This window comes from Sorex araneus, chromosome X (assembly GCF_027595985.1).
Source record: "Sorex araneus isolate mSorAra2 chromosome X, mSorAra2.pri, whole genome shotgun sequence".
NCBI lineage: Eukaryota > Metazoa > Chordata > Mammalia > Eulipotyphla > Soricidae > Sorex > Sorex araneus.
In genome coordinates, this window is record NC_073313.1 from 310,249,677 (window position 1) to 310,272,255 (window position 22,579).

At 36.7% G+C, this 22,579-nt stretch overlaps 1 pseudogene; it reads right to left on the reverse strand.

Annotated features, from left to right (window-relative positions):
• LOC101538295 (RNA-binding protein EWS-like) overlaps positions 1-17,167 on the reverse strand; it is a 104,457-nt pseudogene extending 87,290 nt beyond the window's left edge.
• Positions 17,168-22,579: the final 5,412 nt, after the last annotated feature.

The following is a 22,579-nucleotide window of genomic DNA, read 5'->3' on the forward strand; positions in this document are numbered from 1 at the left end:
GTATTTTCTATTTAAGAAGAGATTATTCCTGCCAAGAAAGAAACTGAATCAAGCATAGCCATCTACCCCTCAGACACACATACATGTGTGTGTTTGTCTGTGTGTTTGTGTGTGTATATATATATACACACATATATGTATATATGCATATATGTGTGTATACAAATATATAATATGATATGAGGAGCAAATAAAAGTGGTCACAGCAAAGGTTCTAGATTCTATATTGTGGGGAAAGGGAAGTATGGATTAATATACCTGAATTAAAAAGCAGCAGAGCCTTGTAAAGCAATACAAAGTACATACGGTATTTGCTGTTGAAGTTTTTCTTTAAAACTATTTTATTAATACCAATATGTATTAATAGTGTAATAGTTGCAAAGATATATTGACAAGGTTTCTAATACTTGATAATACCTTTATTTTCAAGATGTTTCTCTTATATTTCTCACTGACACACAGCAAGACTCTGATGTAGAAGTGCAACATCTCATTGAGTCCTTAAAATAAACACAGAGAGAGAGAGATACTGATGTCTTTTTGTAGATGGGGGATCTTCATTCCATATCATTTTATAGATTATGAAATTCAGACTTAGAAAAGTTAAGTACCTTGGAACAGTGGGCATCTCGTAGTTTATTATATTTCATGATATTATGTGGTGGATACATTCACATTATATTTTCTAATCTGTCTCTATATTATAAGTTCTCATTGTTGCAAAACTGGTTTACTTCTGACTGTTGTTGTTTGGAAAGAAATGGAAAGGAAATAAAATGGGGTAGGACTGAAGAGATAGTATTGCAGATGAGGTGCTTGTCTTGTAAGCTGCTGACTCGGTTCGATTCCCGGCTCTCAATCCCCAAGGCTTCCTGGGCCCCATTGGGTGTGATCTCTGAGTTAAGTCTGAAATACTGCTAGGTATAACCAAAAAAATTTTTTTTGAGATAAAGATAATTTTTTAAAAGACAGAAATGATTACTTTTTTAAATGAACAGCTATTTACATTTAACAAAAGTCATTTTAAAATTTATGTGAAAGATACTATTTTAGATCACTTACATTAAAATATTCACATGCATACACATAGATGTATATTTTAATAAGGTCAAATGATTATACAATTTTTCCAAACCACATACCTAAATAACGAAAGTTAAATACAGATTAAAATCTCCTCTAGTTTGTTTTTCAATTCATGGAGGAGAGAGGCTATGCCATTCCCAAAAGTAATACTACCCTTTCTTACAAAGAACTATGGATAGGGAGCAAAAGTCTTTTAAACAAAATTTAATATACCTAACATTTTTACTTAAAATAAACATAACACCAAATACAAACATCAGAATAAGCATACTATCTGTTCATAGTCCTGGAGATGACGAAATAAACAGTTAATGAGTAAGGCCTAACAAACTAATATTGGTCAGATGTCAGATATAAATGATTGCACTTTTACATTAATCCACATAAATTTATGAGTGGATGTTTCAGACTAGTACAAATACTTGCTAAAGCCTAGGAAAACATTAGTCTTAACAATTAAGTCATTCTCTATTTAATTTGCTACTTTTCTGAGTAGATATTCATAATCATACAAATACAATTAAGCATTACATCATATCTTTGTAGTTAGAAAGCACTAAATGACTCAGAGTATTTGATTTAAATAAATGCACTGGTTTAGTAAGTTACTTGATACATGGTAAGGTTTCGGTAAAGTTGGTGGTTGTCAAGGTCGACTGTCTACTTTGCTGTTTTTTATTCATATTTTAAAGACTTTTTTTACTTTGGTATAGAAGTTAAAGCACACATTCCACATTGTTTATATGATCATCATGCCACTTATATGTTTTATTCAAAAACTTGTAAAAAGTTATACATCTAGGTGAATTTCTGAATTCTTGTGACTATTTACAATATGTACGATTATGGTAAATTTCTTAAACTTTCTAAGCCTAAATCTACAAAATAAATGGCATGTGGTAGTGTCATCTTTATATTAATTTAAAGCTTCATTGAGTAAGTGTTCATGAGAATTTAGCAAGTGCTACATATCTATGTAAGTAAGCAATTTTTCCAAATGTTAACCTTGAGCATTCTTTAGTGTAGCTGATAAAACAGTAGTCCTCCACAGATACTATCATGATTTAATTCTTAAAATCAGTAGATTGTTGGATGATGAAAGAGGGCATTTTTGTTGTAATTGAGTTAAGTATCTTGAAATGAAAAGGTTATCCTGGATTATCCAAGTAGACCCAATGTAATCCAAAGATCCTTATAACAGGAGGGCACAAGGGTCAAAGTCTTAAGGACTTGGGACAAAGGAAACAGAGGGTGAAATGATATGCTTTGGTGATAGATTACAGGGTCACTAGTCAACCAGTAGGAGCAGATTTCTGTAAGTATAAAAGGTAAGGAAACAGAGTTTCCAGTCTCCCCTGGGTAATTCTGAAGGGGGGAAGCTCTACCAACACACTATTTTTAACAGAGAAGACCTGTGACCCATTCCTGATCTCCAGAACTTAATAAGTTCTTTTAATTATTTTTTTTTCTTTTTGGGTCACACCCGGCGATGCACAGGAGTTACTCCTGGCTCTTCACTCAGGAATTACTACTGGCGGTGCTCAGGGGACCATATGGGATAGTGGGATTCGAACCCGGGTAAGATGCGTGCAAGGCAAATGCCCTACCCGCTGTGCTATCGCTCCAGCACCTAATTATGTGTTTTTAAGAATTTTAAGAAAATCATTTTATGATGAAAGTCAAAGAATTATGATAAAAGAAAAAGCATTGCAGGAGGATTTTTTGAAATTTAAATATTATAGTTTAGTTTATAAATTCCTTTTTGTCACATGCCCACCAATACTTTTTATTTCCAGTCTTTCTAATATATGCACCAATATATTACTGGTGTGAGATGATATCTCCTTGTCACTTTGACTTGTATTTCCCTGATAATAACTAACAATGAACCCTATTTCAGGTACCTATTGGTAGCAATAGGTCCTCTTTAGGGAATGTCTCTCTTCTTCCAAGTTGTGCACAAATACATTAGTTTTTGCTGTGGTTGCAATTTGTGTTTTATATATTTTAGAAATTATCACTTTACTCGATTTATGTTTGCGAATATCTTCTCCCACTTTAGTGTCTTTTAAAGTAAAATAAATGGAAGAATTTCACTCATTATGATGAAACCTTTTAAATTTGATGTCATCCTATTTGCTTAATGTTTTTGTTTGTTGGTTTGTTTTCGTAATAGTTGTCAATGGAATCAAATTTCTGAAAACACACCAAGGCCCTGATCCTAGGGAATTCTGTCTATAAATAATTCAATAAATATTAAGGATTCTGATCTAATCTTGAGGTCTTTAATCCACTTAGAATCAACTTTTATGTATGGTAAGAGATACAGGTTCCTTCCTTCCTTCCTTCCTTCCTTCCTTCCTTCCTTCCTTCCTTCCTTCCTTCCTTCCTTCCTTCCTTCCTTCCTTCCTTCCTTCCTTCCTTCCTTCCTTCCTTTTTTCTTTCTTTCTTTCTCTTTCAATTTTTCTCTCTCCTACTTTCATTTTTTGCTGTGGTCGTCCTGTTTCTCCAACACATTGTGTTGAATCGGCTTCCCCTTGCTCTGCTTCATTCACCTAATTTCTTGGCCAGAGTAACTTCTTAAATCTGAAGGTTTCTCAGAGTTCTCAGTTCTATTTCATTTATCTTATAGTTTATTCATATTCTAGGACTATAAGGTTTTGATTACTACAGCTTATAATATAATTTAAAGACAGAAAGTGGAATATTAACTTTTTTGTTGTTAAAAATTTCTTTGGCTGCATGGAGAAGTTTCCTGTTTTCATACATAATTTGTGTCCTTTTAGTTCTAATTCTTTGGAGGATGTTAATGGGTTTTTTAATGGAAACTGAATTGAATTTTTATAAATGCTTTGGGTAGGATGATAATTTTAACAATACTTCTTCATTCAATCCATGAACATTTTTTAAGTTTCCTGGTATACTCTTTATTTTTTATAGTAGATACAGTTTTTAAGGTATAGGTCTTTTACATCTTTTGTTAAGCTGATTTCTGAATGTTTGATTTCTTTTTTTTTTTTTTTGCTTTTTGGGTCACACCCGGCAATGCACAGGGGTTACTCCTGGCTCTGCACTCAGGAATTACCCCTGGCGGTGCTCAGGGGACCATATGGGATCCTGGAAATCGAACCTGGGTCGGCCACGTGCAAGGCAAATGCCCTACCCGCTGTGCTATCACTCCAGCCCCGAATGTTTGATGTTTTGAAGACTGACATGAAATAATCTTTCTGATATCTCTCTCTTCTAGTTTATTTTTTCATATAGAAATGCAATTGATTTCTCTGTATTGATTTGTTACCTGTTATTTTTCTGTACTTGATTATTATTTCAGGTAATTTCTTATTCCAGTTTTCAGGGTCATATATATGTATATGCATATATACACTTATAAATCTTTTTATCTGCAATAATTAGAGTTTGGCTTATTTTCCAATTTGGGGTTACTTTTATTTTATTTTCTTGCCTAATTGCATTGTGGTGAGGACTTCCAAAACTATATTTATTAATAGTGCAGAAAGTGGGCATACTTGTGCCAAATCTCAGAAAGAATGCTATGAGTTTTTATCCATTTAGTATGATGCTGATAGTGTGTTTGTTGTAAATGATTGTTATTACACTGAGGTAAAATCCATCTATTCCTATTTGTTCAGAGTGTTTAGTATGAAGGGATGCTGAACTTGTCAAAAGATTTCTACACATTCATAGGAATGATATCATCATATGATTGTCTTTCCTTTCATAGATATGATATATTACATTAATTTATTTGTATATATTGAACAATCTTAAAATAAGCCCCATGTGAGATTTATTGTTTCTTTTGATTTATATGGTTTTTGTAGATACATCTTTTAAGGTATAGGTCTTTTACATCTTTTGTTAAGCTGATTTCTGAATGTTTGATTTTTTTTTAAGGATCATTTGTCTATCTGTCTATACTTTTCTTTTTAGCAATAGTTATGCCTAATTTTTTTATTAGATTAATATTAAGTTTATAGAAACCATTAGAAAAAAATTCTGTTTTGTCAAGATTTTGGAGAGTTTGGAAAAAAATCATTAGGGAGCCCATCTGGATTGGGCTCTTGTTTGGGGGGAGGGGTTAAAATCACAACTTCAATACTACTATTTATTATTGACTGGTCAGATTGTTTAAATTCTTGAATCTTGGGAGATATATGATATTAAGAATTCATTCGTTTCTTCTGGTTCTCCAGCTTACTGGCAGAGTTGTCTGTCATAGGAAAACCTTTATAAACTTTTGTATTTCGAGGTGTAATTTCTCCCCCTCTCTGATCTGATTTTGTTGGGGATTTTCTCTGTGTTTCTCTAACTAACCAATTAAGTTTGATAGACACTGTATTATTGTCTTGAACCTTTCTTTTCTTTCCTGATATAAGCCTAGACTTTGCAGTGATCTATGTTTTGTGCCACTTTTGCTGTGTTCCCTAAGTTCTGATTATTTGTGTCTTCAGTTTCATCTTTTGTTTTGCTTTATTTTTATTTGGGGCAGGGGAGGGAAGAAATGTGGGGCTATACCCAAAACTTCTTAGAGACTATTCTGGCCCTTTGCTCAGTGGTAACCCATAAAAACGTTCCAGGTGTGTGAAACATTTGAAAAATGTGCCTGGAATTAAAACGGGTGAATGAAATGAAAAGACTCAATGTCAATATTTGTCAGGCCCCAATTCTTATTGATTTTGAGGAATAAGTTTATTTTTTCTTTGATTTTTTTCTTCCTCTTATTGTCATTTAGAAACATGCTGTTTAATTTCCAAATGTTAGTGTTTTCTCCTACTTTCCTTTGGTGGCTAATTTCTATTTTCATTGGACAGCAGTCTAAAAAGATAACTTTCAGGACAGTTGAATGTAACTTCCTAAATTTATAGTTATTTATTATAGCAGCACTAGAAATTTAATGGGCACATGTGGTACTAACTTTGTCTAGAATTAGTCTTATCATCTTGCCTTTTACCTTCCATTTTTTCTTCCCCATTCAAGTTTGACACCTTAACTCCAGAGCCACTCACTTAAGAAAGTAAAGGTGATAAAGTGAAAGAAAACAAATCAAAAGAATTTTATGTAGATGTGATACTTCATAGATATCATATCAAGAATAGATTAAAACAACAAATCATTTATTAATCACAAAATGAATAAAACATTTTAAAAATGATAAAATCAAAATTTTTGTCTTTGTTTACTTTGCCACAGTGGAACATCTATATCATATACATTTCTCAACTCAACACAGCTATGAATATAATAAAAACCCTCAACTAGAAACAATTTTTAACAATATGTAATGCTAAAGATGTTCAACTCTAAATTTATCCTACCCTTGTCACCTGAAACCAAATCCTGAAGGTAATAATGTTGTCTGCATTCTCTATACACAATTTTGAAAAATTGATTTATTTCTTGAAGTATGAACTTTAATTGAACCTAAATATTTTTATAAATCCCCATTTCAATAGGGATTTTTTTACCATATTGAATGTTCCTCACCTCTTATATGTATATTTCCCTAACATATATCCTGCAGACTCTAGACAAGAATAAATATTCCATACATTTTTACAAAATATACTACTAAGATAACTATCCCCCAATGCAGATTTTACCTTATTCAGATATATTAATATGATAAAGGGTGTTGAAGCTCAAGTGCCACAATAAAACCAGATAGCAGAGAATAGGTGACTTCAGTAAAGTAAATAAGAATGACACCAGAAGGAAAGAGACATGGGAATGGAATATATATATATATAATTGCATTTTATAAATTATTTAATAAAGAAATAAATAAAATAAATATAAATTATATATATGCCATACAAAATCAATGATTCAAGTGGGTATGGATATCAAAGACAATGGGATAGTTCTCTTCTTTGAAAAGGCAGATACTAGAATAACAGGCAAATATTAGAATAAATCTTAGGGCATCTTATGGAAATAGAGATCATAGCATCTCATTATTTCTGATGCAATAAATGCATTACATAACTGAATGTGTATATATGAATATGTAAACCTGTATGCTTGTGTGTTTTAATCTAGTGACAAAGAACTATTACAAGATCAATATGAACAGATAGATAGCATGTTATGCATCAGAATTTCTTGGAAAAATTATTATATCCAGTCATGAGATGAAAAAATGAAAGTGGATATGATACACCTTGTTTTGCTCAAGCAAAGACGTATGAAACTCACACAAAGTTATTGTGACTTCAGAACTGGACAAAGAAAGGTCTCATCCTGAACAGATAGGGTGTAATTCAATTATCATAATAAATAATGATAATCAGAGGTTAAAACCTTTGGCTATAATTTATAAATACACTGAAACAATTCTGTCACATTAATATACATTTCTTACTCAGTTTTCACTTACCTTTACAGAGAATACTTCACTCATGGTAAAGTATCTTGAGTTCTCAAGTTTTTAGGACCCTAGAGTCAATGTACAATGGCTAAACCTTGGTAAGTTTAGCTTAGAAGAAGGTGTAAATGAAAAAAAAAAGAAAAGCAATACAAAAGTAAAGAACTATAAGCCCTAATTCTTGTAAATGGGCTGGGGTGATAGCACAGCAGGTATGGAGTTTTCCTTGCACGTGGCTGACTTGGGCTCATTCCTCTGTCCCTCTCTGAGAGCCCAGCAAGCTCCAAGTGTATTTCGCCCACACGACAGAGCCTGGCAAGTTACCCGTGGTGTATTCATTATGCCAAAAACAGTAGCAATAAGTCTCACAATGGAGACATTACTGGTGCCCGCTCAAGCAAATCAATGAGCAACAGGATGACAAAGACAGTGATACAGTGAAAAATTATAAGTAACTACTGTTTCTCAGAGCTGTCAGACTAGTCCCCATGTAATAGCCTCATAAAATACCTTACCTTTTTAAAAAGAAACCATTTTCTTTATGAGTTTGTATTTTCTCCAAACACATGCATGTACCTGGATAAATCTTATTTACACATCTCTTTTATTTTATCAATAAAAAATATTTTCATATTTCACCATGATGAATATCTCCTGGGCACAGTTAAAAAGTTTATTCCTAATCTTCCCTTTTCCACCTGGATCTATAATAATTTCAAGTTACACCGTGATTATTTGTTAACCAATTTTCCTCCTAAGATATGAGTTCTTTAGAGATAAATATTGTCACATTCATCCTTGCAATGCTCAGTGATTTGGGGCTTGGGGGTGTTGGGAGCACCCAACAATGTTCAGTGCTTATTTCTGACTCTGACTCTGTGTCAGGGATTGTTGGTGCTGCTGTTGGTACTGCTCAAGGGACCATATGCAATGGAGAGATTGAACTGGGTCACATGCAAGACAAGTGCCTCACCTGGTATACTAAGTGTCTTATCTCTCTGGCCATCCATGATACCATACTGATCACAAAATTGTGGATATTTATTTTTTTAACTTTTATTTATTTTTTGAAATTGAATCACAGCAAGAAAAAGTTTTTCATGATAGGATTTCAGTCACATCATTATACAACACCCATCCCTTCACCTTCACATATCCCAATGTCCCCAGTATTCCCCCTTCCCCAAGCTTTATGGTAGGCATTTTCCTTCTCTATCTGTCTTTGTCTACGACCCTGTATCTGTCTCTCTGTCTTTCTCACTCTCTCCTTTTAGGCATTATAGTTTGCAATACAGACACTGAAAAGTTATCGTGTATATCCCTTTACCTACTTTCAACACTCAGTTTTTCTCCAGAGTGATAATTTACTTCCAACTGTTATTATCATACTGGTCCATTCTCTATTCTAACTGCCCTCTGCCCTTCACAAACTTGTGGCAAATTCTAACCATTTACCAGAACTCCTGGTACCTGTTTTTCCTGGTCTGGATATTAGTCTCATACTATTTTTTATATTCCACAAATGAATGCAGTTATTCTATATATGGCCCTCTCTTTCTGGCTCATTTCTCTCAGCATGGTATTCTCCATGCCCATCCATTTATAAGCAGACTTCTTGACTTCATTTTCCTAACAGCTGCATAGAATTCTATTGTGTAGATATACCATAGTTTTTTTATCCAGTCGTCTGTTCTTGTACACTCAAGTTGTTTCCAGATTCTGGCTTTTGTGAATAGTGTTGCAGTGAATATATAAGTGCAGATAGTGTTTCTGCTGTTTGTCTTTCCCCTGTCCTCGCCCCAGGGTATATTCTCAGAAGCAGTATTATTTGGTCTGTTGGAATATAGCTCTAAATATGTTAGGCCTGACTTTGGTTCGTCCTTGCTCCCCTTGCCCAAGGAGCTTAGGTTTATCAGTCACACCCATCAAAGTGCTCCCGAGTCACTCCCATTCTTTTGTTTATCTGTAACCAATTCTACCAGTTTATCTGCTCTTCCCTTAATCAAACTCTGTTAATTGGTAAGGTCAGAACTTCCTAGGACACTGAATATTATAACATTGCCTTTCTCTCCTCTTTATGCCTTTTGAATAATTTACTTTAAAGCTATGTCTTTTTTGTATAGACACAAGAAGACAATATTATGTTTTTATAACTTAAGACTTAATTGGCCTCGATATTCCCTCCTGGGCATCTGCTTTCTCCAAGCCTCAGTTGCCCTCAGTTCCTAGCACCCCAAAGTAGGGTCCCCGACGTGGGACGGGAAGGATCCAGGGCAAGCGGTGAGTTATGTGCTACCCTGGCATCGAGATGGGCCTGGCCAAAGTGCCTAATTCTTAACTATAAGTTAAGAGCTTGATCATAGACAAATGCTGTCATGATCCAATAGTAATTATGAGACTGGGACCCTGCCAGGGATAGGAAAGACTGATCTGGCCTGAGCACTGTAGTCTGAGATTGAGATGGCCCCAGGAGAGCAATTCTATAAGCTTTAATGCATCTCTTATTGTGTCCGTACAAAATAATTAATATTATGAATTCTTATATGTTTGCTGGCTGAGGAGAAGAGAAACACATTCATGGGACTCTGCCCTTGGGTGGGTCTTCCTGCTGAAAGAGAGATTCTGTCCTAGTGAAGGCATTCCCCTAAGGGATAGAACTATACTCCCTATGGATTGTAACCACACCTTTAGATAAGCCCCAGGCTGCTGGGGGACAGGGAGATTTAAGGTAGCTGTATGAGGGGGCAGGGGGAGAGTTCCAGAGGAGAGTGTATAGAGGGAAGATTGGAATAAACTGCAAGTGAGACCAACCATCTTGGCTCCGTTCCTTCCTTCGCCTGCCACATCTTCGCCATCAACCTCCCCCGGGTGGGGGAAGCCGCTGGAGGCTACCGAACTCAGGTGGCGGGAGAGACAGCTGCTGCCCTAGGCCCTGTGCCTAGCTCGGTGCGGTGAGGTATCTCTTCCCTCTCCCGTGTCTTTTCTTTTTATTTTTGTGTTTTATACATTGGTCCATTGGGAGTTCAATTTCTAGTTTTTTTGAGGAATGCCCATATTGTTTTTGAAAAAAGCTAGACCAATCAGCATTCCCACCAGCAATGGATTATAGCCCCCTTTCTCCCCAAATCTGTACCATCTCTGCTTTTTCTTGTTCTTTTCAATGCTTGCCAGTCTTATGGTGAGAGCTAATATTGTTGCTATTTTTGATTTTCATCTCCCTGATGAAAATATAGCAGGTGATATAACACCATACACAAAAGTCAGATAAAATTAATTAGCACAATATCAGAACTGAATCCACAAGGTATAAGGAAGAAAACATAGGGAAAACCCTCCACAACATTGATGCAAAAGGCATCTTCAAAGAGGAAACATCACTGACCAAGCAAATGGAAGCAAAGATAAACAAATGGGACTACATTAAGCTGAACTAAGCTTCTGCACCTCAGAAGAAATAATGACCAAGATACAAAGACATCCCATTGAATGGGAAAAAAGCATTCACCCAATAGCCATCATAGTTGATTAATATCAAAGACATATAAGGCACTGTTAGAAATATACAAGAAAAAAGTTATTCAACCCCATCAAAAAATGGGGAGAAGAAATGAACAGAAACTTCCTCAGGGAAGAAATTCAAATGGCCAAAAGATCATGAAAACATTGTGGATATTATTGATAGTGATTAATTCAGTGACTAATCAAGTCTCAAATTAATGAGTAATAAATTAGTGACAGCACAATCAAAATAAGAGCAATGAATTTTATCCTGGACATTGAACCCCTGTTTCACCCCTGTTTCACATATCTCTTTTTATAGTACCATTTGACATTCACTGACCTTTATAACCTATGAGGAAGAAAATGCAAGTTTTAATAATTGGACAGGAGGCAAATAAATCCTACATATTAATGACCTTTTAATTATCATAGTGACTAAAAAATCTAAGAATTTACAAGCTAAAAAATGTATTTGTAGCTTATGATAAGTCATTTTAAAGACAGGTTATTGTTTAATAAAGTATTTTATGTCTGTTCTAAGAACTTACCCCTGGATCTGCACTCAGAAACTATACCTGATGTGCTTGGGAGACCATGTGGGATGCTGGGGATCAAACCTGCCAACTGTATTAATGCTCCAGCCCAAAATATCATATTTTTAAATATTATGTAGAATATATTTTTAAAACTTTAACAGGAGTTTTTCATATATTTGTCTCTGTTTGAGACACTACACTTAGAAAGCTATAAATTCATGTTCTCCATTTAACAAACATAACTATTTTTTTTTAATTTATTTAGTTTTGAATTAGTGAGTCACAGTAAGGGTACAGTTACAGATTCACACATTTTCGTGCTTGATTTTCCCTCATGTAATGTTCGAGAGCTCATCCCTCCACCAGTGTCCATTCTCCACCACCAATGAACCCAGTATCCCTCCCACCCCGCACTCCCATCCCCCCCGCCCCACCCCGCTTCTGTGGCAGGGCATTCCAATTTGTTCTCTCTCTCTTTCCTTTTGGGTGTTGCAGTTTGCAATAGGGGTATTGAGGGTATTGAGTGGCCATCATGTTCAGTCTCTAGTCTGCTTTCAGCACGCATCTCCTTTCCCGCTCAGGATCTCCAATCACATTTTACTTGGTGTTCCCTTTTCTATCTGGGATTACTTTCCCCCAGCATGTGAGGCCAGCTTCCAAGCATGGAGTCAACCTCCTGGTATTATATACTACTATTCTTGGGTGTTAGTCTCCTACTTTGTTATTTTATATTCCACAGATGAGTGCAATCTTTCTAAGACATAACTATTCTTGACCAGGAATAAAGCATATGCTCCCGGGTTATCTGGCCCTAGATTTAATTTCTAGCATTAAAAATCTTAACTATTTTTATAATATCAGCACAGTCATCTCAAAAGATACTTATGCCATTTTAACTACCTCTTAGAATTTGGGATAGTTCATTATTACATTATTTTGTTCTATAAGTGTACTTCACAAAAATGTGGTAAACATATTTTGATTCATATGGTTGTATTATGTCTATGAAATTAGAGGAGACGTAATTTCAAAATGAGTATAAGAAGATGAACATTTGGGTTACCCCTCAGTTCCATTTAATTTAAACCAGTTTCTTGGTATTAGTGGATCATTTTTTTTCTTTTTTGTTTTTGCATCAGAAAAATATTATTTACCCAATCATTTGAAGTAAAAGAATTTAAGTCTCACTTAGGTGCCCCTTGAACCACACTGTGATGATGAAAACAAATGTACAAGTAGATGTTCTAGTGAAGTTTTGAATACTTTTTAATAAACATTCTCTCATTAATTCCTTGCCAGACCAAGGTGTATAATGTGGAGAAGGTAAACCAATAACTTATCAAAATGAAGAGAAAAAATATCAATTATATTAAAGCTATCTCTCTGATGCATTCTTTGAAATGAACAATACATTTATTTAAGTATCATATAGTATTATTATATGTTAGAGATACAGTAAGAGTTTAAAATTATTGGTCCCTTTCTCTGTTATTCCACTGATTTTTCTATTATGTTAAGAATAATTATGTTTAACCTGATCAACTCATACGGTTGCTATGATGATCAAATGGATGTAAAGTTGCTCTGCAAACTCCAAATTATAAAAATCAACTGAAATCAGTTGACTTTTGACAGAAAAAACAGAAATAATTTTTTCAAGCTGCCCATCAGTGATCAGCAATAATTTGAAGAAATTTTAAGGATTTGTGACCATGTTTTGTAAGCAGATGGCTTATCTGAACCCACTCTTGTAAGTTTTTTAAATGTATCACTTTGGGGTACAGTTATAGACTTACAAACTTTAGTGCTTACATTTCAGTCATACAATGATTGAGTCTCCATCCCTCTACGAGTGCCCATTCTCCTCCACCAATGATCCCAGTATCCCTCCCACCACCACCACCCCATCCCCCCTCCCCTGCCTCTGTGGCAGGCACATTCTCTTTTTTTCCTCTATCCTTTTGGGTGTTGTGGTTTGCAATACAGGTATTAAGTGGACATAGTGATTGTGATCAGTCTATAGTCTACTTTAAGCACACATCTCCCATCCTGAGTGGGCCCTCCAAGCATCTTCTACTTGGTGGTCCCTTCTTTATCTGACCCACTCTTATTTTTTATATCTCCCACTGCAGATCTGTGGCATAAGCACCCTGTATTTAAAGACTGAGGATTTTCTACCTCTTTCTGAATTAAGACCTAGATTGAGAAGAGAAAAAGGCTCAACAACATCTGAGGTTCTGTTTCCTGGTATTTCTCCTTTCCAACCCAGTTCAACATCCAACGTGAATTCTTCTCAGAGTTTTAGTTTTAATTTCTCAGAGTTTTAGTACAGAGTCTTTATGTGTGCTATCTGCAGAGTCAATGTCCTAAGTGTTCTTCTTACACCTGACTTACCACACAAACGCAACCTCACACATATGGTTAAAGTGAACACACATCCTCATGTGTACACTCAGTGCTTCCCCTAATTAATCTACTCATCTTTAGTATTTTTCTTCTTTATTCTATTATACTTTATTAACCTGGTTAGGTTTAATAACCCTTACACCATTGTAAAACACATAGAACTGTTTTATAACCTCATGTAACACTTAAAAACACCTCTACCTCAACTTGTTCCTATACTTAGTTCCTCCTTAGTATCTTTTTAAGTTTCTTTTTAACTTTTCATTATACTTTTTCTATTAAAGAGACTTTACTTGCAATTATCTGACTACTTTTCTTACTATTGTGTTCTCCTCCTATTTATGTTTCCCATATGAAAAATAAATATTTTTCTCACAGCATGTCTGCACTTAGTACCAACTTCTGACACCAAACAAATATTAAACAAATTTGAGACAAATAATGCCTTCAAAGTGTGTAACATATTTAATCATTTCGATTCTACATGTAAAATTAAGTACAGACAAGGAATAATCATGATGTTGTGGCCAACATTATAAATATGGAATAATAAATTTAAAACATTTTCTGGTTTGAAAAATAAATCTTGTAGTCAATGAAGCTCTCCAGGTCTCTGAATCTAGCAGGGCCAGTCTCTGCACTCCTGACGGTTATCCCTGTTATCCATTTTTTCCAGGGCCTCTTTGTTTGTTTGTTTTTTTTTTCAAAGTTACTCATAGTTGAGTTTTATTTTTTTTTCTTTTACATAGGCTTTATTTGCATATGTCTCTGTGTTCTTTGTATTATTCATTATTACTCCTTCTATATGCCCCTATGCATTTAACACACATATAGAAAGGTAATATCTTTCATCTTTTTGACAAGCCTGCATAGCAAGTAGATTCGTTTGGTCACCATGAAGTTAATAGAACTTGTTTTTTCTTCCATTGATGAGCCAAGTTTCTCCCTTCCTGTTTCAGAACCAATGTAATCCAGAAAATTCATACATTCTTTTTTTTAATTAATAGTTTATTTTTAATTAGTGAGTCAACGTGAGGGTACAGTTACAGATTTATACATTTTTGTGCTCATGTTTCTCCCTTACAAAGTTTGATAACCCATCCCTTCACCAGTGCCAATTCTCCACCACCAGTAAACCCAACATCCCTCCCCCCCTCCCCAGTCCCGTCTCCCCCCACCCCACACTGCCACTATGGCAGGGTATTCCCTTTTGTTCTCTCTCTCTGATTAGGTGTTGTGGTTTGCAATAAAGGTGTTGAGTGGCCATTGTGTTCAGTCTCTAGTCTATATTTGGCCCGCATCATCTTTCCCCCACATGACCAACAACCACATTTTACTTGCTGTTCCCTTCTCTGAGTTGTCCAGGGCCTCTTTGGCCACCTCTTCTTTCTCTCATCTGTTCCATCAAAGGCCGAGAGAATACCTCATCTGCCTCTACCAAAGCCACCTCGGTCCACGCTCTGGTCACCATGGAAGCCACCTCTGTCACTTCCACAACCATCTTTGAATATTCCTTCAGAACCACGGTGGTCTGTGAAGCCACCTCTTCCTCCTCACCTACCACCAAGGTCATCTCCGCCCAGGTCACTACCTGGGGGTGGAAAGGATGGTGAAAGAAAACCTTCAGTCTCTGGGGATATACACTAGTTGTTTTCTGTTCTCCAGGCAAAGTTCTGGTTCCCACATCCCAGATTGAGGCACTGCCATTTTCTAGCTCGATGTTGGATGGTTCCTCTTCCTGACGGGTTCCCTCGGGATCCATGAGGGCCTCTTGGGGAAAAGCTTCCCCTGTCTCCTCCTAGGCCTCCCAGGGAACCATGGATCCTCCTAGACCTCTTGGGCCCCCTGGACCTCCACGAAGCAGTGGTGGCATTCCTCGACCCTCACTGGATGGCATTCTACCTTGCATGCTTTTCACTGGAGGCTTCTCCTGAGCAAGAGAAACTTTAAGTTTGCTTCCTTGAAAATCTTTCCCATCAAACCACTCCATGACAGTCTTGGCAGTTAACGGGGCTTCCTAGGACACTGTGGCAGCACCTTTGGACTTTCTTGTTTCCTTGTTCAAGTAGACACAAATAATGGGTTGTCCAGTTCTTTTGATCATTTTAACAACTCCACACTGCTTAAAAAGAAGTCTGCCAAATCATCTAAACTCACATTATCATTAAATCCTTGCATGTATATTGCACTGATGTCAGAATCTTCATCTGGATTGATGGGTGGGTCTAGATCAAGATCTGGTCCTTCATCAATGGGTTCATTAGGTTTATTGAAGCCACCTTGCTCTTCAGCGCTGCCCAACCCATCATGTTCTCCTCACTGCCCACCTTTGCTCATGCCTTCAAGAACAAACGCCTCTCTCTCTGCCCAGGTTATTAGGCTCTGGTTCTCTGCTGCTCCAAAAAAATCCTCCAGACTCTTGCCCATAAACACCCGTGATACTAGGGTGGTCCTGTCCGAATGAGCTCTACTGCATGTAGGCGCTGCTCTTTTGGCTGTATATGACTTGGAGCCTGGCTGTAGGATCCAGTTTGGGTGGTGATGTGTAACTAGTGGGCAGCTGTTGCTCATAATTACTTTGTTGCCCATAGCTACTCTGGTGCCCATAGCTGCTTGGCTGTTCATAGGTGTTCTGCTGAGAATAACTGCTCTGATCATAGCTAGTCACGTGTGTAGAGGAATAGCTGGTAGGCTGATAGATCAGTGGCGCTGTCACTGGCTGCCTGGGGTAGCTCTCAGGTACCTGGGGATAACTGTAGTTACTGTGTTCATGTCCTAGGCTGGACTGGTTGTAACCACCTGTGTTAGATTGTGGTTAACTAGTCTCAGGATGCTTGTTACCATCCTGTGGTCTTGTAGATGCAGTGGTTTCTGACTGCTGCCCATATGCTAGATAAGCAGGCTGAGTGCCATATGCAGACTGAGCTGCATAGGAGGCCAGGTAGTGGTGACTATAGCAGTGGCCGTATCCTAAGCACCAGTGTCATAGCACTGGACAGGCTGACTGAACACCTGAGGGCAGTCTACCCAGTGGGAAGCTGCCCATAAGAAGTTGCGTAGGCAGTGCCCATAGGTTGCAGCGGTCTGTGCCTGGGTATAGCTGACATTAGTGAACTGTCCACAAGTTCCATAACTCTGTTGCCCATATACAGGGCAGGTCTGTGCATATCCTTGATATGAGCTGGGCAGTGTAAGCACTGTGGCCCTGCTGGGCTGCAGCCTGGCTGTAGATGCTGTAATCCGTGGACGCCATTTTCTTTCCTTCTATCTCACTGTCTCCTATGACTACTTTTTATACTGCATTGGGTTAGAGCATTTTAAATAAAGATGTGACAAAAGTAGTTCAGTTAATTTATTAATTCTTCCAAATACGCAATTTTTCTGATAATAGGGTCATTTCCCTTGCCATATTACAAAGAGGTGATAGGGGTGAATGTGAACACCCACCCCAACCTCCGAAGTGCAAATATCCCCCCTATACTATATGTCTGATTTAAAAATTATAAAAAATAAAATAAAATGAACTTTAAGAAAAAAATGTGATATATAAAATTCACACAATCTTTATTGTACAGATGGAGAAAGCGAGAAAGAATAAACTTGTTTAAAACATTTGTTGCTTAAAAATTGATCTAATGAGGCTGTCTTTATGATGAACTTTTGTTGATTAATTATAATATAGTTTATCCAAATATATACTTTAGCTGAACGTAATTCTTATTACTAATAGGTTAACTTCATTATTATTCTTTTTTTTTTTTTTTTTTTTTTTTTTTTTTTTTTGCTTTTTGGGTCACACCTGGCGATGCACAGGGGTTACTCCTGGCTCTGCACTCAGGAATTATCCCTGGCCGTGCTCAGGGGACCATATGGGATACTGGGATTTGAACCCGGGTCGGCCGCGTGCAAGGCAAACGCCCTACCCGCTGTGCTATCTCTCCAGCCCCCATTATTATTCTTTAATATATTTTTTCCTGAAACTTCAGAAATCCTTCCCATCTCCTTTTACTAAGGAACCTATTAAAATCAGCCTAGGTTTTTCTGTTTAAATATAAATAAATATATCTAAATAATAGAATGGACATCAGGTACTAGAAAAACGTCCACCTGGGAGAAGCATCATAGAGTGGCTGCTGAGATGCAGCTTGTTCCTTCTGTCAGAACAAGGCTGGAACCTGAGGCAGGATCTGTATTCTGTCACTTTTTGACCACAGATTAAAGGTTGCCACCTCCCCTCAGACACACTGTTTCCTCATCTGTATTTGGGCTGTCTGCGTCATTCGACATTGGTCATCAAATCCACAGAAATGAAAATAAGATAAAAAAGGAATCATGATTCTAAATATATGTCTCATTTTACTAGAGAGGAAATTATCATCAGTCAGATTACTTAGACAAGTCTATTGTGACAGATCGTGTACTTCTTTCCATGTCTGATTTATTTTATTTCCCCTAAGCTTCAGCTCCACACGTTCACTCAAATCTTATACAATCTCCAAGGAACTGCCTTATGGCAGTCTCTGGTGAGAGCAGAGCAGTCTCCGCAGGGCCCCTTTTCAGTGAAGAGCCAGATGAGTGGAATTCTTATTTTTGGTCCTTAGCTACCTTTAAATATTTGAAAATATTTCAGAGGAGGTTCCTGGTTAACATAAATCTCATAGAAAATAAACCAAAACGTGTCTCTTATCTATGTATTATATTTAAATAATGTTAGTTATGCTATTTAGAAAAACACTGATATTATTTTAGGGTAGTTAATAAAACACCAATTTTAAAAATAAATTAAATTCTCTTGAAAGAAAATTGCACCATCCATTAAAGCAATAGACGTCTTCCAATACGGTAACTGAATTTGGGAATTAGTTTAAGAACTAATTCTCCAAAATGTCTGTCTCTTTAAATAGAGAGGTCTTAGGTTGTTCAAAACAGATGGGCCAGAAACTCATCCTCCTTCTCTCTCGTAAGAGAGCATAAAATGACATACCATAGCCATGCCCCCAGACTCTGCGTCAGGCTCCTTCATTTCAGGGCTCCTGGGAGGGGGCGGGTGAGGCCCCTCCCTGCCCTAAGAGACCCTGTCCTGGCAGCCCAAAACCTCCAGGATCCAATTGCCACCATGCTTACAGCCTCTCTCCACATGCTCAGACCGAGCCTCAACCACGAGTGAACTTTCTCCTGGATCCCGTGGCCACATTCGCAGCCACGTGACATATCACACCTCACTAATATCCCAAGAGTAGCACACCATATTTGGTGGGATTTAACATAGAATGCAACCAATCTTAGAGGGAGATACATTTTTACAGGTATATGTATTATATATATATATATACACACATATGTATATATAAATACACAAGGCTTAACCTTCAACAACATATTAGCAATCTCTTATAGAAGGGCTTGATCAAGGGCCTGGGTGAAATACAACAATCTTCACACACTTTCCTCTAAGGAAATGTTTTTGCATTACTTTCAGTGGTTTATTCATAACAAATAATACAAAATAAATAATGTAATTTCTTCTTTGGGGCAGAGTTTGGAGCTTGGGATGGAAACATCCCCAATATGGTGTAATGGTGGTGAGATTGGTGTTCGAATATTAAATATAATCAAATAGTGTGAACTACTTTATAAACATAAAAAAATATAAAATTTTTAAAAAAGTAAAAAAAACAGATGGGCTGTATATATGTTTACATCTTCTGTTAATAATGTATCTGGGGGCTCTGAGAGTAGTACAGCAGGTAGGGCATTGCTTCGTACACCACTGGCCCGGGTTCTATCTGGCATTTCATATGCCCCCCTGAGCCCTGAGTACAGAGCAAGGAGTAAACCCTGAGAACCACCAGGGCTCAGGGCTTCCCAAAGAAAATTAATTATTTTTAAAAAATTAACTTGATTAATTGTATGAGAAACCCTACTATTTGGTTCTTTTAAATATATATTATACATGTACATATTATATATGTATATACATGTATTATATATGTATTCTAATATTAGAGTGAAATCAATTTTGGAATAACATGTCTATTTGTATGTTACATTGAATGAACAATTCTTTAACATATGCTTGAAAACTTTAAAATTCATAATCCCATAACATTCAAATGCTTTTAATAGATAAACAAGAAAGGTATATATTTTGAATTTCGGTGTTAAGCTCAAGAGGTTTTCTTTCAACTCATTGTCAAACTTGAGGGATTAGTTGTAAAGAAATGGAGTTGTAAAGAAATTTCTTGCTTATGATTTAAAAGCAAAGGTAAATTTTTATACCCTGATGACAACAGTACTGTTGCAGTGCAAAAACTTATGTTAAAAAATGAGATAGAGCCTCTTACCAGAAGCAGGTTGGTGGGAGGAAAGCAAACGAGGTTGGTGGGGGGTCGCATTAGCTAGGTAGTGAACATTGGTGAAGGGATCATGTTGAAACATTGTATGCCTGAAACACAATAATAAATAAATGTAATTTCACGGTGACCAAATGAAAAAAAGAATAAAAATAAAAGAACTTAAGCGCCTCCAATTTTTTAAAAAGAATAAAAATGTAAAAAAGAGTAATACAACAAAGGATGCTACTACCCAGTTTCTTTGTTACACAATAATTTCTGAGATGTAGGTTTGTTTGTGTTGATACTGTTGTTAATATTGTTGTTGATGACCTTTTCATTGAGAAGTCACAGAACTGGACATGCCTGGAGGCTCCTGGGAGCAATTCCTGACCTCCTGGGGCTGCCTGCCAGAGTACAAGGGGTCTGGGGGCAGGCGGGGGTGTTGGGTCTTTGCACCTTCTTGGTTGAGCGACATGAAATGTTTAAGGCCGGCATAAAAACAACAACAAAAAAAGGTCTCATCCCCGTTGTCCATGGCTTCGTTGCATTTGTCGGTTTCTTTTATTAAACCGGAAACAAGTTGTGACATGCTGTTAATTCAGTCACTAATAACTAGCTCGAATTGTAAATCTGTGTCAGCAGGTTGGTGTTGATTAAGCTGTAGCCGCTACTCAGCTTTCGTTTTAAATATTGATAAATTTTTATTTTCTACAGTGATAAAGTCCTTGGTTTATATTCTTCTCCTTTCCTCTGCAAATCAGAAGAACTGCACGGTGTCCCGCGTGGGTCCTCGACGGGCCTCTTCTCCTCCCTGCAAGGCAGCCGGGTAACCGCTAGAGGGGAGGAGACAGCCGGATTTATTGAGGCTGAATCGCAGAGGCCGGTGGCGGAGCCGCTGCCGGCGCGCGGGCTGCCAAGGGAAAGGGTGCAGCAAAGCTCTGCAAAAACAGGCAACATTTGCTTCCTTAAGTTATGCTAGAAATGTGCTTCGAATCCATTAGAACTGACTTCGGACGGTTGGAAGGTTACAGTATGCTTGTTTGTTAACCCATAGTCCTAAACGTTAGCAAGATAATCTGTGAAATCAGAGTTAAACCTCATGACAAACAGCTCTCTCTTTAGGCCGGTAGCTAATGCCTGCACATGCTACAAGGAGTACCCGGGAGGGACCGCGAGGTATGAGGCAGGGATGCAGAGAAGACTGGGATACCCTCGGTGTAAAGTGAAAACTCAGCACATAGCTCATTTTCTTAAGTGTTCCACTACCTGCTTCTTGTTCCCGCTACTTTAAATTCCTACAACTTATTTCTGAGAACTAGTGAATGAAGGTGGCAACAAGGAAAGTAAAATACTGTTAGAGTTCAAAAAAAAAAAATCAGGAGAAAGAGAGAAAGAAACTGTAATCCTCGCAAGCATTCCAAACTGTAATGTTTTAATGTACCTAATTTTTAAAAATCAAAGATAAAAATATTAAGCATCCCAGGATTTATGGGAGACCATGTATATTTTGACTACCACTTTTGGATATTTTTAAAGCCCATTTTACTTTTAAATCTTTACTTTTTATTTTAGAAGAAAATACTTAATATTAGTATTGTTAAAGTGCTATAATGTAAAACTGGAGGCTGTTCTATGTACTCTCCTGAGTGTAATTGCACTAAGATCATTCCGTTTCCATTTGGAAAGCCAGTGGCAATTACTGGAATACAATGTATCATGCATTTGCTCACTGGATATAAAACGTATATACTAATTCGCAATAAAATGTAACAGCTGTCAGTGCATTTTCTGCTCTGTTACTTCAATAAATTGGAACTCTGACTAGAAAATGGGAATATTGCATTTTTACACACTCTGTAATGTGTTTGCTTTTTGCAAATACAATTTATTTTTTTCATGACAAAAATCGTGGTTTGTTATTACTGCTAGTGGATAAATATTCCTATATCAGAATGAATTACATATGGTATCTGTAAAGAAGTAGTAATATTTTCTGCATTTTATTGTAGCCTGTCTCCAGTAAACAAAATACACTTAACCTACTTCTGTCACATTGTGTGTGTATGTGTGTATGTGTGTGTGTGTGTGTTTACACGTGCATATGTGTTTTCTTTCATTATAATTTAGGCAGTGTATTGGGGATAAGAAAAGAAAGTGTGAGTTTATTTTTTTACCCTACCTTCTTAGGTGTCTATGCTAATCATTATTTCCAGTCACCATTGGAACTTATTTTTGTTTAAGTTTCAAATCTCTTCTTCCATACCCTTGCTAATCAGGTTTCTCAGAATAGAAAGCAGTGACTCTGAGTTTTATTTAAAATAAAATGCCTG